This window comes from Canis aureus, chromosome 8, assembly GCF_053574225.1.
Source record: "Canis aureus isolate CA01 chromosome 8, VMU_Caureus_v.1.0, whole genome shotgun sequence".
Taxonomy (NCBI): Eukaryota; Metazoa; Chordata; class Mammalia; order Carnivora; family Canidae; genus Canis; species Canis aureus.
The window spans coordinates 62,308,605-62,325,439 of record NC_135618.1 but is presented as its reverse complement, the minus strand read 5'-3'; the positions used below and the strand labels follow the sequence as shown (position 1 = coordinate 62,325,439).

At 56.8% G+C, this 16,835-nt stretch overlaps 1 long non-coding RNA gene across 3 annotated transcripts; it reads right to left on the bottom strand.

Moving 5' to 3' along the window:
* Positions 1–13,203: 13,203 nt before the first annotated feature.
* LOC144319436 (uncharacterized) lies at positions 13,204–16,089 on the bottom strand. Of its 3 annotated transcripts, none has more exons than XR_013385255.1 (3): positions 15,843–16,089; positions 13,871–14,093; positions 13,204–13,578 (listed from the first exon to the last, which is right to left on the bottom strand). It is a non-coding gene; the product is annotated as an uncharacterized LOC144319436 (long non-coding RNA). The 3 variants fall into 3 exon arrangements; XR_013385254.1 differs by having other exon boundaries at positions 13,206–13,581; XR_013385253.1 differs by having other exon boundaries at positions 13,219–13,525.
* Between the last annotated feature and the right edge of the window lie 746 nt (positions 16,090–16,835).

The window sequence follows — 16,835 nt, the reverse complement described above, 5'->3', positions numbered from 1 at the left end:
GAGACTAAGGGGCGGCCACCAAGGGGAGAGCAGGTCAGGGATGCCCTGCCCATCCTGCTGTCCCCGCCCCCAGCGGGCCTCTGGGACTCACCCCTGCTCAGGGACTGGAAAGCTCATTGGAGCACTTGCCTGAGCAAAACAATCCTTTTTTCCTGCTGGGAGATAAAATCCTGTAACAACATCCAAAGGTGATGGCACGGCATCCGAGGAGAGCAAGCGGGGGGTCCTGCGTGACACAGACCAAGGACCCTCTGCCTCACTCTTCCTTGCCTGTAATGTGGCGCAGGCACCCAGCCTGAGAATTTGAACCTGTGATGGATGCGGCCCTGGCTGCCCTCCTGAGAACTGCATGATGCCACCTCCGTGGGCCTGTGGCTTGGGTGGCTCTAAAGACCTTGAAGCTTTTCCTTCCTTAAAAGCGTGCTTGTGGTTCACATCTGTGAAATCACAGGCCTGGCTGGCGTTGAGGGGTGAAGTTGGGGGTGGGTTCCCTGTAACTGCAGTCTGGGGGTCTAATCAACAGCCCAGCACCTCTCTGCAGGGCAATGTGGTTGCATCTGCTCACACACATGTGGGAGCATAACCTTTAGGCCCCCCAGTCCCCATGGCTCCTTGAGCAGCAGCCCCTAGCTTTCCTGTCACAGAACATGTCCTCAACTCCCCCCCCCATTAATCTGCACCCCACTCCCTCCAAGGCCACCTCCTGGGGACTCTCCTGTGCCCCCACGGGGTGCTCTGGAGCCCCGGTGCCCTGTGTGTACACCATTAATACACTTGTCACAGGGTTTCAACTGCTTCTTCCTGTCCCAGTGCACAGGAGCTCTGGAGGCCAGGGATGGCTGTCTTGGGGTCCTGGGGGCTCGGTGTCCACCATGAGGGCACAGCCCACAGCCACGGGTTAATGAGGCAGTGCTGCCTTGTTTCCAGTATGGAGCAAGGATGGAAATGGACATATTTTAAATGAATCGATCAGTTGAGAAACAGACCGGTGGATGAACGAAGAGGGAAGGACAGAGAGGGAAGGGCCTGTGCCCTGTGCCCCCAGCCCCGACCTGTGGGTCTCCCGGCGACCCCCTCCCCTGCCCTGCTCTGGGGAGAGCCATTCTCCATGGGGGCTGGGCGCCCCAGGAGGCTGGCCTGGAGGGGCCAGATCGATCAGCTCCTTCCTTCTCTCCCCGAATCAATCACCCTGATCTGAAATGAACAAAAAGCATCCTTGACTTAGGAGACTAAACTCATGGCTGTCAAAGGTGGGAAGGTGGGAGCAGCGGCAGGGGTCTGGGCCTACTGTCTGCTGGCCCTGGGCGTGCCCCTGATGCCTGGCACCAACTGTGTACAGCTCTGGCCTGCTCCTTGCACCAGGCCTCTGGGTCATGGGCCCAGCCATCACGCAGGGCCGGGCTAGGCCAGCCATGCCCCTGTCTTATAGACGGGCCCGCAGTGGTGCAGGCGTCCGCTGGGGTGGCACGGCCTAGGAGTCGCGCTGGGGGTCCTGCCGGGATCCAGGATCCCAGATCCACACACGGGGGGCTGGTCCTCAGACAGGCTGCTGGGGAAGCCCCCGCATCACCTCTGTTTCCTCCTTCACCTCCTCTGGTCACTGGTCCCTCTTCCCTGGCACCTGCCTGGTGCCCTCCACGCCTGGGACCCCGCCATCCATCTGGCCCCAGTCTCCCCCTTCTTCTCCACTTCTGTCCTTACCCGTCTCCTGTCTCTAGCTGCAATTACAGCTAATCAGATACCTGAGCCGCTTGCGAAGCTATTAGCAGCTCTCCCTGCCCGGTGGGAAATCAGCCGGCTGGACAATTAGCTTTTTAGTTGCAACTCAGATTCTGATGCAAGCAATAAACAAGTCAGCGCTGGGCTCCTCCCTCCCCCTGCTCCTCTTCCTCCCTGCTCGCTCTTCCTGTGGCCTCCCCCTCAGCCACTCTGCACCCCCAGGTAGAGGCCCAGGGGCTCTGGATGAGCACTCCAGCCGCCCCTCCTCCCCGCTGGCCGGTCCAGCCACCTGATGTGGCTTGCACACCCGAACGCCGGGGCCTCCAAGCCAGGCCCTTCTGACTGCCCTCTGCCGGGGTTCCGATTGGGGTGGGGTGGCGGTGTGCTGGTGATGGGTGCTATTTTGGGGGCACTCGTGGCCACCCCTCCAGGCTGGCCGCAGCTGGACCCTCCCTGCCTGCTGAATTTCTTGTAGGCGTGTTTGCATGTGTGCGCGTGCGTGTGCGCGCGTGCCTGTTTGTAATTAAGCAGTTAATTGCGCCGGGTTCTTGATTAGCTTTGGGGGATGGTGATGTTCTAGCGAGATGAGGTGTTGTGTACAGTTCAGAGTCATTCAGAGAAATCGGAGCTAATTTTGCTGTCTGTGCTTATTGCCGCATTAATTTAATTTGGGTTGCTTTTAGCTCATTAACACATCTAATTAATTCGTTGACATCACTATTAAGATGTCTCTTTGAAATTGGCGTCTCCAGATAATCAGGATGGAGAGGCTGACACATCAGGCGCGGAGCTGCCTGGGAACGCGGGAAGGGGAGGGAGAGACTAATGAATTTTCCATCAGAATCGCAGGGTTTGTCAGAGGAGGTGCGAGGGGCGGAGGGGAGCGGCGGAGACAAAGGAAGGGGGAGCCCGAGAGCTCCGGCGGCGGCTGGCCGCGTCTTAAATATTGAATTGGTTATGAAAACAAACAACCCGCGGTGGAGCGCCAATGTGCGCTGGGCAGGGCTGCTGCCTCCCGCCCGCCCCGTCCACCCAACCCCGCCCGATCCCCGGTTTCCTGGCGGGGACCTTGGGCGGCGGCGCTGGCCAGGCCACTGTCAGGGTCAGCTTCACTGAGGCTGCCAGGGCCTAAGGGGCGAGGAGCACGTGAAGGGCACACCGGCTCGGGAGGGAGTCCTGAGGGCATAGGGGTGACCCCTTACTGAACAGATGGGGAGCTGAGGCCTAGAGCAAGGTGCAGGGGCGCCCAGGGTCTCAGGAGAGTTTGGGGACATCGAGTGGACAGTCCAGTGCATGCTGAGGAGCAGCCACATCCAGGGTGACTGGTGGGTGGCCTAGAGGGTCCCCACTGCCCACGCTCATTCCCTTCTGTTTCCCAGAGCACCCCCTACCTCTCATGAGGTGCACTTGAGAGCAGGGACACGTTAGCCCTCCAGGATAGCAGGGATGGGGACCTGTGGGAGGCAGGACTGCAATGTGGGGGGCCTCCTGGGGGCTCTGGGCAGCCCCTCTCTTCTCCCTTCCAGTCCTGTACCCATCACCTCACTTTCCCTTTCCTCATCCCCACGGTGAACCTATTTGAGCTTCAAAGAGTGTTCTCAGATGTCCCCTCCTTCACGAAGACCTCCTGGATTTCCCCTTAGACTCCGATGTCCAACAGGTGCCCATGGCAAGGCAACAGGCCACGTTCTCCTTGTATTTAGCAAAATGAGCAAACTCAGCTGAACTCCACTGGACCAAATCCACTAGGCTAAACTTTTATTTGTTGATTCACTTAACAAACATTTATTAAGAACCGACTATGCGTTAGACCCTGTGTTCAGTGCTGGGCACAGAGATGAACAGGATTCTCAGGTGCTCACAGTGCTGTCCCTTTTGTTTAGGACCCCACAGTGGAAATGAAGAGGATGCTAAGGGACCCAGGTCACTCAGGGTGGAAGTTGTAAAGGGAAGCCTTCAAGGAGGAGGTGACCCCTGAGCTGGGCTTTGAAGGACACATAGAAGCTTGTCTATTGTCATATCTGAAACCTGTGTGAGCACACAGCAGGGGCTCCATCAATGTCTGTTCCTGGAAACCATCGGCTCTCAGTGGCCAATATGCCACCTGCTGGGTGGGGGGTGAGGATCCGGCTTGGACACGCAGCTGTGCTCCATGTCTAAAGCATTGAGGCAGGCCTCCCCACCCCACCTGCCTCCACTGGGGCAGAACTTGGCTACCCACTGCATCTGAGTAGCTTCCACTGGGCAACTTCGTCCCTCTGTCCCCTGATTGGCAGACAGAGACTGAGGCCTGGGTCAGTTTCCCCGGGAGCTGCCTTAATAAAAAGCCATAAACCAGGTGACTTCAGCAGCAGAAGTTCATTGTCTCCCTGCTGTGGAGGCAGGAATCCAGGATGGAGGTGTGGTGAGGCTGGTTCCTCCTGGAGGCTGCGGGGACTCGCTGCTCCAGGCCACCCCCAGAGCTGCAGGTGGTCTGCTGGCAGTCCTCGGGGTAGAAACGACCCTGGATCTCTGCCATCACGGTCCCATGATGTCCTCCCTGTGTGTCTGTGTCCAAATGTCCCACTGTTATGAGAGCCTATTGCACTGGGATCCCACCCTCTCCAGGATGCACTCATCATACCTATTTACAAACAGGGTCAGATTCTGAGGTTCTGGGGGAGGGGGACACAATTCAGCCCATCACTGCCTGGGAGGGACAGGATCTTGCCCACACACATGGCTTGTTTCCCTTCTTGCAACATTTCCTCCTGGCCATACACTCCAGACCCAGAACCCCAGAGTGAAGCCCAAACACCCCCTCCCCTGCCTGGTCCTTTCCCCAAATGTCACAGCTCAACCGGTAGCCCTGCCATCCCCACAACATGCAGCCCTCCAGGACTCCCACTTGCCCCCTCATGTCCATCCCCACACATTCTGGCAATTCCACCCCTGAGCACGTCCCGAGTCTGCCCAATTCTTTCCGGCCCCACTGGCTCTGTATGGACAACAGCCAAGGCTATGGCTGCAGTGTCGGAAGGCGCCAGCGTCCAGCCTTCGACCTGCCAGTTACCAACTGCTGTGTAACAACCCCTCCCCAAAAGTACTGGCTTCCAACAACAGCAGGTACTTATTTTGCCCTCAAATGTGCAAAGTGGGAATGGCTCTGCAGGATGGCCCATTTTCAGGTCTGCTTGTCCACATGGCTATGTCTGGGAGTCCAGCGGGATGTGAGCTGGGTTTTCCTTCTTCCCCATGTGGGCTTCACCATGGCTGTAGGGCTTTCTTGCAGCATGGTAGCTGGGTTCCAGGAGCCAGTGTCCCAATAGAACAAGGTGTAGATGGCTGGCATTTTTATCACCTATGCTTAGAAGTTGCTTCTGCTCCTGGTCAAGGCAGTCACTGATGTCCACCCGGGTTCAAGGCGAGGGGATATGGGAACTACCTCTTGATGAGGAAGGTTCTGGAAGATCATGTGGGATGGTGGCCATCATTGGGAAATGCAGCCCACTGTTCCAGTAAGAAGGAAACACACATGATGTACGACTAAGAGAGTGTGACTTGTGTAATTTGGTGGTTCCAGTATGAGTTAAATGTCCTCCTTCTACTGGTATTTAATACTGACATTGCACAATATAAAGGGGAACAGTAAAATTCATGCTCATAATTTGAATTAAAAACATATTTTATTTACTGAGAATGACGTTAAATAGCAAATAAAGACCACTATGGTGCCAAGACCATTCCCTGGGGAAAGGACAGTCTTTCCAACAGTGATGCTGGGACAACTGGGTGTCCTCATGCAAATGAATAAAGCTGGACCCTCGCCTCACCCCATATACAAAAATGAACTCAAAATGGATCAGACATATACATAATGGAGAAGCTATACAACTCTTTAAGAAAACATAGGGGCAAAATTGTGTGGCATTGGGGACACCTGGGCAGCTCAGCGGTTGAGTGTCTGTCTTTGGCTCAGGGCATGATCCCAGGATCTGGGATCGAGTCCTGCGTTGGGCTCCTTGCAGGGAGCCTGCTTCTCCCTCTGCCTGTGTCTCTGCCTCTCTCATAAATAAATAAAATCTTAAAAAAAATTTTTTTGTGATGTTGTATTTGGCAATGATCCCTTGGCTATGACACCAAAAGCATAGGTAATGAAAAATAGATATGGAAAAAAATAGATACATTGGTCTTTTTTAAATTTTTAAAAATTTTAAAATATTTATTTATTTATTCATAAGAAACACACAGAGAGAGGCAGAGATGCAGGCAGAGGGAGAAGCAGGCTCCCTGAGGGGAGCCCGATATGGGACTCGATCCTGGGACTTCAGGATCACAACCTGAGCCAAAGGCAGATGCTCAACTACTGAGCCACCCAGGTGTCCTGATACATTGGTCTTGATCAAAATGAAAAGCTTCTGTGCATCAAACGACACTATGGACAGAGTGAAAGGCCACCCAGGCAGTGGGAGGGAACATGGAGAGTCATATGTCCAGTAAGAGGCTAACATCCAGAAGGCATCCAGGGCTCCACACAACAGCGAACACCAGCCCAGTTCAAAAACAAGCAAGGACCCAACCAGACGTTTCTCTAGGAGAAAAGCCACACATCCAGTGAGTGCTTGGAAAGATGCTCAATGTTGCCGATCATTAGAGAAATGCAGGTCACAACCACAATGGGGTTCCTGCCTTCTCGCACCCATTAGGATGGCTCAAGTAGTCAACAAACAAAACCGAGAATAATGAGAGTTGGCAAGGACACGGAGGAGCTGGGACACTTGCTGGTGAAACTGCAAACCGGGGCAGCTGCTGTGGAACACAGCTCCGCGGCTCCTCAGACCATCAAACGTAGACTCACCATGTAGTCAGCGGTCCCATTGCTGGTGTATCCCCAAAAGCACTGGACACAGGGACTGGAAGAGATGCTTGTCCCCATGTTTGGAACAGTACGATGTACAACAGCCAGCAGGTCTGGTGATAGATGAACGGATGGACACAGTGGGGTCCGTTCACACAGTGGCTCACTGTTCAGCCTCAGAAAGGAAGGAAGGAAGGAAGGAAGGAAGGAAGGAAGGAAGGAAGGAAGGAAGGAAGGAGGGACACCTGCCACTGCAGGGATGCACCCTGAGGATGTGAGGCCGAGTGACACAAGCCAGATGAAGAAGGACACATGGGGACCCCATGCACACGAGGTCCTGGTGGCCTCAGACTCACAGACACAGATAGTAGATGGCGGGACGGGCCTGGGGGAGCTTTTGGGGGTCATGGGGATGGAACGTTCTGGAGCTGGATGGGACAACGGCGGCCCAGCAGCAGGAATGCGCTCAGTGTCCCCGAATTATACACTGAAATTGGTTAAGACGGTCAATTTTATATTATGTGTATTTTTCCATAATAAAACATCATTTAAGATCTCTTCATGTTGTGGTGAGAATTTCCAACCAGTTAAGAGGGGAGGCAGTGGGAAGGATGGAAAGTTTTCTAGTTTAGCACTTGCAGTAGTAGTTTTCACTGCCTTTCGAACAAGAGTCTTGTGTTTTCATTTCACAGATTACGCGGCCAGCCCTGGGTCCTGGCAGGTGTCTCTGGACACGGCCTGTCAGGTATGATCCACGGTGGAACTTTCAAGGTTTTCTGGAGAAGCCGTGAATAACGAAGAATGATTTTTCGTTGGCCAGCCACAACTGACCTCCCGCTAGCTGCCAGTTGTCCCCAGACAGTGGGAAACGTACTGTTCCCTTCTGTCCTCCCTCACTTATAAATCTTGTTTGTTCCTTGACTCAGTTTACCACCTGGCTCCCTCGCATGTGGGAGCTACGAGTGACGAGGAGTCACTGAGCTATCCTCCTGCATGCTCAGGGTTTGGCCGTCTCGAGGTGGGCAGAGGAGCAGGGAGCTGCGGGGCAGCGGCAGCTGTTGGGGCTGGCCCGGCACCCCTCTGTGGTGTCCTCTGTCACCCCCTGTCCCATCCCCCATGAGGACTCGCCTCCCTGGCATGTTTGTCGTAGGGACTCAAGCACTGAGCTGCTCCTGCCACATCCTGGCACTGAGTGATCACTGATATTTGATCCTTCTTCCTCCTCTTTTCATACTTGAAATGTCATTCACATGCCATGCCACTCACCCTTGAAAGTGTGCAATTCAGTGGGTTTAGTGTGTTCACAGGGTTTTGCAGCCATCACAGCCACCTCCAACCACCACCCCCGTCTACTCTTTCCCCCAGTCTACTGGCAACCCCCAGTCTACTCTTTCCACGGGCTTGTGTCTTCTGGGCCCTTCCTATCAATGCAATCATATAACATCTGCCTTCCATGTCTGGCTTCTTTCACGGAGCATGTTTGCAAGATCCGTCCATGTTGTACCATGTGACGATGCCCCTCCAGGGTATGGACAGCCGGCATTGTGTTCATCCACTCATCAGTCCATGGGCCTTGGGTCATTTCCACGTGGTAGCTGTCGTGAGTAATGCTGCCGTGAGCGCCTACATGCAGTTTTTGTGTGGACGTATGGTTTCAGCTCATTCAAACCCAGCCTTGGAAGTGCTGCGTTGCACAATAATGGCATGTTTGCTGCTTTGCAGAGTGGCCGGACCGTGTCCCACAGCGGCTGTATCATTTTTCACGCCCACCTGCAGCGTGGCAGGGCTCCAGTGCCTCCCCGTCCTTGTTGACACTTGTCAGTACCTTTTCTACTTTAGCCATCTTAGTGTTGGGTGAAGTGGCATCGCTGTGGTTTTGATTCCCATTTTCAGGTCCTTTAACTGAAGGCTGCTGTCTCTACTCGGGGCCATGCCCAACTAGTGTTGGCAGAATCTGGCAACACGGAAATGTCTGCTCAACTTTATGCTAATTGTGCACATATGCACTTGTGCGTGTTTTTGTAAGTCCTCTTTGGTGTGCAAAGATCCCTAATGAAGACAGCCCGTGAGTCACTAAGTTGTGGGCAGCGGGGGGCCTTGGTTGCTCTCCGAAGCAGTGTTGTCTGAACTCATCATCAGAATCACAAGGGGTGCTTGTTACGCCTGCACGGCTATACACGCTTTTGCAGGTACAGGATGCGTCTGGAAGTACTCAGAGCCCTGCCTGTGACAGGCTACTGGGTGATCGGGGACCGAGGGTCGGATCTTTCCTCTGTAAACCCTTGTCTACTTGGAAGCATCAAGTGAACGTATCCATGGGAGCAGAGCACACTTTCCAGAGAGTGCCTATGTCCCAGGCATGCAGGTCGGGGAGCCCATTGTCGTGTGGCTCGCCCCTGGACTTCCTGCACAGACCCGCATCCCTGTCCTCTTCTGTGCGACCCAGCAGCATGTCTTGCAGATCTGGCTCCCAGCTGCTCTTTTTCATTGCCATGTAGTATTCCACTGCGTGGATGCACCATGCTTTATTGACCCAGTCTTGGGCCAGTTGATTCGTGGTTGTTTCCAGCTCTGGTTATTGTGAAAACCTTAGAAGTAGCCATTTGCTTCTTTTGGGTGCATACCAAAAGAAGGGTGTAGACCCTTCTCTACTTTAAAAAAATCTTAAATTTTGTGAACATGTTAGCTGTGCAACAAATAGATAGATGGAGAAATGTGACTGTGGATGCCCAGGCCCCTGGGCCTGGAGGGACAGACAGATCCCTCAGGTCCGGAGGGTAGACCCCGAGATGAGCTTCCCACTGAGGACATGGCCCAGAGGGCAGTGTGAGGATGGGGCCAGGAGCAGCCAAGTGCAAAAGGGAACGTTGCCCTCCACTCCCACCCTCTGGCAGCCAGAGCCCTCAGCAGACCCGAGGAGTGGAGGCTGGTGGGACTGCGCTGGGGGCCGAGGCCTCAGGAGGCTGGTGCTGGTCAGAGCTCTGGGCCCCTGCACCTTCTTCCCGAGGTTTAGGGGTGCCTCACAGCTTGGGGAGGAGCGTTCTCCTTCCATTAATCGGATTCTGGGAGCACTCGTTAGAAACGGGCTCCTTAGCACTTCATTAAACACTTTAGTTTAATAACAACCTCAGGGGATTCCCATGAAGCCGTGTGGGCGGGGAGCAAACAGCTGCATCAATTAACCTCAGCTCTCTGGGGTCCACTTCGGAGGCAGAACCCCTCACGAGTGCGCGTCCTGCAATTAGACTCCAAACACAGCCAGGTTGATCACCCGCTTATTGGAACCCCCATCGATCGGGATCGGCTGGCGCTGGCTGCCATAAACAGCCTTTCCGTCCTCATTAATAAATTAGGCCACACTTAGAACTGGTCTTCTTGAGGACCTGTGAACGGTGGCACTCTGCTGAACGTGGGGCTGGGGTACTGGTCTCTCCCACTCTGCCTCCGTGCCTGTAGCCACCCCTGTTCTCCCAGACAGTGGTCAGCACCTCTGGCCACTCCCTCCACCCATTTCTACCCTTCCAGCATCTTTGCCCTTGCATCCCACAACCAGATGCCCTACCTGGAGAGGAAGGAGGAGGGTTCCATCCCTCTGTCACCTGTGACCTGGGGTCAGCTCCCCACATTGCTCACCTGTGACCTGGGGTCAGTGCCATCCCTACCTCACCTGTGACCAGGGGTCAGTGCCATATCCCTCATCAGTGACCAGGGGTCAACCCCATCCCTCCCCCATGTATGACCTGGGGTCAGCTCCATCCTTCACTCGCCCTGTGACCTGGGGTCAAACCCATGTGGCAAGGGCCCCCATGATCCCTTCCCATTGAGTGTGGGAGTGCGACTTGACCCTAAGTAGCAGAACATGGTGAAGGTGAAGCTACCAGCTCCCAGGTTGGATTCTGTCCTATAAGCGGGTCGTGGAACAGACGGCCATACAGATTGCCTCTCTTGCTGGTTTTGAAGAAGCGGGCTGTGGCGCTGTGAGGGGGCCATGTGGCAGGGAACCGTGGGCAGTCCCTGGGACCTGAGCACAGCGTCGGCAAAGCTGCAGGGCCCTCAGCCCTGCACCTGCAAGACAACGTGTGCTGCCCATAACCTGAGCAGGCCACACACAGTCCACACCGGTCGAGCCTGCAGATGGGGCTGCAGCCTTGTGACCCTGAGCCGGCCACCCAGGTGAGTCGTGCTGAACCCTAGCCCACAGGAACCGTGAGACCACGTGTGTGCATCTGTCAAGTCTCTGCAGTGGCAGAAGGCAAACCAACTCTGGCAATGCTCGCACCTGTCATCAATCCTCTCTCATCAGGGCAGGCTCGAACATCACCTTCTAGAGGAAGTTTTCCTGGGTTGCCCTCACTTCAGGAACTGTCAGGGTTCCTTGAGGCCAGGCCAGGCCTGACCCACCCCAGCTCTTGGCACACAGTAGGTTTGGGAGTTAATGTTGGGAGGCTAGTGGGGAGGGGCTTGCAGGCCTCGGGTCTGAAGGGCCTTCCCAGAGCCCCGGCTCTTGGCTTGCAAACTGGCAATGGGGAGAGAGAGTGCTGCCAGTGCGGGGCTCCCTGCAGGCCCCACTTGCCTGCAGCCTGGGAGCCTTTTCCCTTAGACCTGCTGCAGTGAGGACAAACCTGGAACAGGCTTTGGGCAAGGGAGGGATGGAGGGGCTCCTGAGGGCCATGGGGAAGTGGGAGGTGGCCCTGGTCCATCTCCTGCCACCTCTGACCCTCCTCCAACCAGTGTCCCACCAGAATGCTTTGCCCAGAGACAGGCGCCAGCCCCTCCCGGGAGAGCCCAAACCATGGCCCGGTCAAGGTGGCTGGCTGGTCCAGGAAGCCCCGGAGGGAACGGTCATATTAAGAACCCACTCTGAGATCCCAGGGACGGCTCCCACCTGCGGCAGGCCAGCCTGTCACCCTGCCTGCCTCAGGTAGCTTCTTCTCAGCCCCTGCACTGCTACCTTGTTGCAGGGACCCTCGCCCCCCTGCCCATGGTCACACCAGACCCATACGCCGAATTCAGGCCCCGACTCTAGACTCCATGAGAAGGCTACCAGTTCCTTCCCATCCCCTGTCTTGGTCCAGCAGCTGCCAAAAGCTAAAAGGTTTGGCTTTGATGCCATTGGATGGGGTTGTTTCTTTCCTTGCCACCAGCCCCTTTGGTCTCCGTGTGACCAAGTCCCATTGAAGTGGCTGAGTTTTCCTCTATGCTGCAGAGCAGCGCATGTCCACACTGGGGAAATGTGACATCTGGAGGTAGGAAAGCATGGCTGGTGGCATTAGCATGGCTGCAGAGACAGCAGGGCCTGCTCTCAACCACAGAGCCCCATGCACCCCCTTGGTCCTGGGTCCATCCTCCTGGGCTCCTCTGGAGAAAGTCTCCTGCACCTGCCCCAGGATGACCAGAGCAGGGCACTCCCACCTGGCCCAGACTTGGCATCTCGCTCACATGACCCACTTCTGCTCTCACTGGATGCCACCCCCAGGCTCCCCCAGCAAGAACATCACTGAGTCCAGCTGACCAAGGTGGCATGTTTGGGGACCCCTCCATTCCTCGTGATTTTGGGAAATCACACAGACTCCCGGAGAGGATCCTGGGCCCTGGCCTGCTGGGCAACCCCACCCGTTCTGGAGCAGCCAGTGGGCATGAGACAGGCTGAACGGCACATCTGTGGGGCCCGGACCTCAGCCGGCCCAGCTGCCTGCCTGTTGGCACCTGCTGCTCTGCCCCCCAGGTCCTGGCTTACACGGAGCAGCTTGGCACCGTCCCCACACGGAAGGCACACTTGGTCTTCCTGGGGATACTGGCTGGCACCACGGAGCGTGCGAGGGGCCCAGTTACAACGGGCGTGCTCAGGAAACACACACACAGCCAGTCGTTCTGGCAACACGGGGACAGAAAGAAGGCGCAGGTTCTATGTCCCCCTGCCCCCCCTGCACCCCTCCGGGGTTTCCTGATCCTAGGTTCGGCAGACAGGGCTGTGGAGGCCAGAAAGCTGCCCTGGGCTCGCCACCTTTGAAGCAGGACAAGAACACAGGTCCTCTCGGGACTACACACCCTGGGCTGTCGGGGACCCGCCCTGTGAAATCCCAAGGCAAGAGGAGACGGCTTTCAGTGACCCCTGCCTCGGGGTCTTTACCCCTTGGTGAAGCCCCTCCCAGCATGGATTAGGGCTGGCCTGTGAGTCCTGATCCGAGGGCCCCCGGGGGGCAGTCCTCCACCCCAGGTGAGCCTTCAGAGAGGCCGCCCCGCGAGCAGCCCCGAGCCGGAGCCTCTAACGGAGTATCTCCCAGGCTGCTGACCCACAGGAACTGCCAGTGCTGAACAACGTGTACGGCGGCCAGTGCGTCTGGGAGCTGTCCGCTGTGCAGTGACACGCAACGGCCACACCGACATGGCAACGTACCTGGGTTTGTGGCAGGACTGTTCTTAGCAGCCGAGGGGAGCCTGCCCCAGAGAAGCTACGCCACTCCACTGAAGACACACAGCAGGCCAAGAGTTGAACTCTGATCTCTCTGACCCTGCAGCCCAGACCCCCGCCCGCTCCATTCTGTGGCCCCAGGGGACTCAGGGCCACGAGCCAGGGTCCCACTCTCCCCTAATAGCCTTCAGTAGAGGGAAATTTCAATCCAATAATAGAAACCTGCAATAACTGTTATAATTAATTTATACAAAAGACATTATAAAATTACACTCTGTGCATTCCAATCCCGTCCATGAGGTACGCCCGCTCCCCAGTTAAGCTACGGGGCCTCATGAAGACAGACGGGGAAGAGGTATTTCAATATTTCTTATAATTTTATATTCTCTCTAATATCCCTCATGCTAATTTCATTATGCAACACAGTCGGCACGGTGATGTAATTATTGAAAAGTAATTTTGCAATAAATGGATTTAAATGTGTTGGAGTCCGTTGTAAATTCAATCTCATGGTGAGGGTGGCGGGTGCAGGCAGGAGGCGGCAAGGAGGCCGGGGCCTGGGTGGAATCGGAGAAGTTGTGTGTGGCCCCAGCTGGGAATCTCCTTACACCTGCTGGCGACAAGCAGAGGCAACGCCCCATCCCGCCCACGGCCAGGGCCCACCTGTGCTGGAGCTGCCCTCAGACTCTCCCTCGTGGCCCTCAGATGCCCTCTGTGGTCCCTGCCTGTGTCCCCTCCCAAGCAGCCTCACATGGCAGCCAATGGACACCAGGCCACATCCTCCATTCCCTGCTGGAGACCCCAGAATAAAATCCAGGCTTGCATCTCAGCCAGCCTCCTCACCCTCCCCTCCCCACTTTGGTCCTCATGCCAACGGGCCCTTATGTCTGCTCCAGTCTTACCTGAGGGCCTTTGCACAGGCTACTCCCTCTGCCAGTGTTCACCTGGGGGTCTGTTCTTGATCACTGTCCACATTTCCAGAGCACCCACTGCCTGTCAGCACTGAGGGTACTCCCCAGCCAGTGAGAGCAAGCATTTTGTGCAGCAGATACATGACAATGGGTGAGGAGGCAGCAAGCTGGGGGCACCCTCGCTGGTTGGAGACAGCAGTGGCAAAGGCCTGGTCTGGGGAAGGAAGAAGGTAAAAGCAGTCCTTTGAGTTGGCCCCCTCCTCCTCCAGGGAGCCCTCTTTGACTGACCCAGACCATGAGCAAGGGATTCTTAAGCAGAGAGGCTCACAGGGCCGTGGGGACAAGAAGTGAAGTCTGTCAGGGTGCACACAGGATCGCTGGGCCTCTGCACGGAGCCCCGGGCCACGCACAGGTCCTGCTGCCCTCTTTGTCTGCTCTCCCTGCCTACAAAATGGACTGAAAAGGGAGGCATGGCAGGTATACAGTAGGTACTCAGGAAAGGCCCCACTTTCCCTATGACAGGCAAGGGACAAACAATAGGTTCCGTTCCCTCCTCAGCCTGCACGGAACAGGCCTTCCAGAAACCATTGGAAGGAGCTTCTCTCAGGCTGGACCGTGGGGGGCGCTGGCGGCTCCTTGAGTCCCTCCGTGGCCAGGGGCAGCCACGCCATCCTCTCTGCACCTGCAGCGAGCTGTGGGCACCTGCTCCGGGGCCTCCCTGCCTCTGTGAGGGCAGAGGCAAGTGGGGTAGGGCCCCAGCGGCCTCTCCTCATCACTTCTGGACCTCTCTGCCAGGGCTGGCACCACAGCCCTGCCTGTCACAGGCCAAGCCGAATCTGCAATTTGTTCTTGGACGATGTGTAAATTGGCACCTCATTGATTATTAATGAAGTGCTAATTGCTCTTTGCAACCAATTTTGATGCAAATGCAGCTGGGGCTGTCTGTATAGTTTTGCAGATTGGGATTTACCGTCCACCGTCCACCGTAGCTGGGCCTGGGGCACCAGACCGGTTCAGGGACACAGGGCACTTTACAGTTTGCAAAGTCCCACCACCCTGTCCCACACCAATGACGGTGGGCTGGGTGCCGCTGTAGCTCCCACGCTGGGGCAGGACATTCGCGCCAGGGCCCAGGGGGAAGGTGTGACGGGGCAGGAGGCTGGCGCTACCCTGGGCCGCTCCATCCTGGCTCCCGGGACCCAGGGGCTGACGCAGTGGAAACACGGGCCTTTGCGGAGACCCGGTGGTGGCGGTTGCCCAGGGTTGCACCAGGCGGTTGCCGAGCAACGGGGCCCAGGGCTGTCCCTGAGGTAAGGGCTGCTCTGGGGACTGGCTCCCTGGGTACCCAAGCACCATCCACAAAGACTGGAAGAGGAGAGAAGGCTCCTCGGGGTAGGGGGTGGGGTCATGCCTGGGATGACCACAGGCCCCGGGGGCCCCCCAGCTCCCGGCCAGTGCCTGAGGTCCCAGCACCCGAGCCAGTATGACACCATTCACCCAGAGAGGGGCTGTCACTGTGATCCCCCACCCCACATGCAGGGAGCAGGTGTGAGAAGGCGTCCCTAGGGAGGGTCTGAGCACAGGCTGCGGGGATGGGCCTCTAGCAGGAGGCTGGAGGTTGGAATACAATTCTGGGGCTTTTGGGTCATTGAGGCAAGGCCACTGGGTCTGGGCTAGACCCCTGGGCAGTCCCTCTCCGACATGGGGGTTCGCTAAGGGTTTTGTGGTTCTGGTGGCATCACACACCTGCCCTGGCCACAGTCTGGAGCTATGGAACCTTGCGAGGAAATCCCCAGCTGGGTTTGCACCCTGGGTTCTCATCCACTGTGGGGAGGGGTCTGTACAGGCCCTGGTTCTGCACCTCCCAGCCAGACCCCTCCGTACCCCTGCCACAGATACCAACAAATAAGGCCTCTCAGCAGAATTTCCAAAGCCAACCACGCAGCTGAGCAGGGCAGCCTACCTGCAGAGTGTGGGGGTTGAGGGACAGGAAGGAGCCCCCTGGCCTGGCTCCTGGGGCGGGGGTGGTCATGGAGGGGCAGCTGGGATTGACCCACCCTGCTGGCTCTCCTGTCTGTGGCGTGTGCTGCTGGCGGCTGGGCTCTGTGGTCATGGAAGCTGATCTGCAACGTGGGGCCTGGGGGCGCTGGGGGCCCAGGGACTTGCCCTCCCTCACCTTCAGCGTCCTGCCAGCTCCCTGGCTCCCTCCACCTTGCCTGCCTGATTATGACCTCACCGCACCCAAGTCACCCCCACATTGACCTCCAGGTTAGCAAGGTCCACGAGCTAGTTAATGGGGTGGGGGCAACAAGACCAGGGGTGCTGTGGCTCCAGCCGTGGGTTTAGATGGGAATCACCTGCTTCTCCCCTGCTCCTTAGTGGTCTGGCATGTGGAGTCTCCTGCGGGAGCCTCAGTTTCCCTGTCTGCAAAGGGAGCAGAGCCGCTGGCAGAAGAGGAGGCAGTGGTGGTACTGCTGGCTCCTAGCAAGCTGGGAGGGTGCTGGTTATGGGCAGAGCGGGGGAGTTTGTGAATCAAGTGGAACCCCATCTTCTGTGCATTTAATTCACATGGCTCTGCTGCAAACATGGGTGGGGGGAGGGAGAGACAGAGACGGGAAAGGAGCCTGCGGTTTCCCACTGTCCCACTGGGCGTCAGGTGCCGGTTATCTCCGCTCAGCTGTCCCTCAGAACCTTGCATATTTGTCACATAACCAGCCCTGACACGCCTGGCCTCCTTGGGCCTCTGCCGGGGGCGGAGGTCTGCTCGGACACTGGGGGCAGGGCAACTGATGGGCGCCCTGCACGGGGCTTGGGGGCTCGGAGACTTGACTGCGCGTGTTGCTCTGGCTACTGGGTTAACCGGGACGGCCGCAAGGCGGTCGGGGTCAGGGTGCACAGCAGCGCCATCAGCGAGCTCGGTCTAGTACTCAAAATACTCCAAATTAACACACAAAGT